General features: G+C 41.5%; 1 non-coding gene across 1 annotated transcript; it reads right to left on the reverse strand.

The window, feature by feature from the left end:
* Window positions 1–312: 312 nt before the first annotated feature.
* TRNAW-CCA (transfer RNA tryptophan (anticodon CCA)) lies at window positions 313–384 on the reverse strand. The gene has a single exon. It is a non-coding gene; the product is annotated as a tRNA-Trp (tRNA).
* Between the last annotated feature and the right edge of the window lie 763 nt (window positions 385–1,147).

Here is a 1,147-nt window from a genome sequence, read left to right on the forward strand (position 1 = left end):
TTTGATTACCGGGGGTAAGGTTAAGTTGAGGAGAGAGAGAGATTGGGAGTTTGGGATTGACATGTATATACTACTGTATGTAAAATAGAAAACCAACAAGGACACTGTATAGCACAGGGAATTCTGCACAATATTCTGTAATATCCTAAATGGGAAAAGAGTTTGAAAAAGAATGAAAGTGAAAGTGAAGTCGCTCAGTCGTGTCCGACTCTTTGCGACCCCCTGGACCGTAGCCCACCAGGCTTCTCCGTCCATGGGATTCTCCAGGCAAGAACAACTGGAGTGGGCTACCATTTCTTTCTCCAGGGGATCTTCCCAACCCAGGGATCAAACCTGGGTCTCCCGCATTGGAGGCAGACGCTTTAACCTCTGAGCCACCAGGGAAGCCCAGCTGTATGTAAAATGTGCAACTGAATCATTTTTCTGTACACTTGAAACTAACACAATATTGTAAATCAGTTATGGTCCAGTACAAAATTAAATTAAAAAAGACACAGAGACAAGGTAGGGAGCATCTGTATCCAGGAGATGATGATGGATGCTGAACTGAGGCAGCATCACTAACAGTGAGATGGGGAGAGACAAAGACGAGATGGGGAGATGTCTGTGACAGGACCTGTTAACTGATGGGAGGCAAAATGTGCGGAAATTGGCAGGTCAAGGTTTGGCTTCCTGGTCTCCAAGGTTTGGCTTCCTGGTCTCCAATATGAATGCCTGGGTGGTAAGATATTTCTTTCTCTGAGAAAAATAAGTTCAGAAGAAGGTGTGGGTGAAGATAATATTTATGTTTTATGGAATTGTTTCATTGCCTCATAAAAATTGACAAACCTTTATCCAAAAAGCTCTCTAAACTACCCACATTTTAAATATTGTCTTAAAATGTGTGTTTGTGAGTATGTATGTATGTGTGACGTTCATGGTGTGGAGCAAAGGTTGGAGATGGAATTGGCATTCAATAGCAGGATTTCCTCTGATGACCTTATCCCTTGACTTTAGATTCTCTGGAATCTGGAGAGCCCTGTTTTCCTTTCTAGGAAAAAAAGTTTGATTAAGGGTCCAAATATATTTGAGAAACTGCTGTGTATGAATTTACATTTGGAGAAAAGCACAGGATTTTTGTTGCTACTTCCAAGTTCAATCAGATATT

Source organism: Bubalus kerabau, chromosome 6 (assembly GCF_029407905.1).
Source record: "Bubalus kerabau isolate K-KA32 ecotype Philippines breed swamp buffalo chromosome 6, PCC_UOA_SB_1v2, whole genome shotgun sequence".
Taxonomy (NCBI): Eukaryota; Metazoa; Chordata; class Mammalia; order Artiodactyla; family Bovidae; genus Bubalus; species Bubalus kerabau.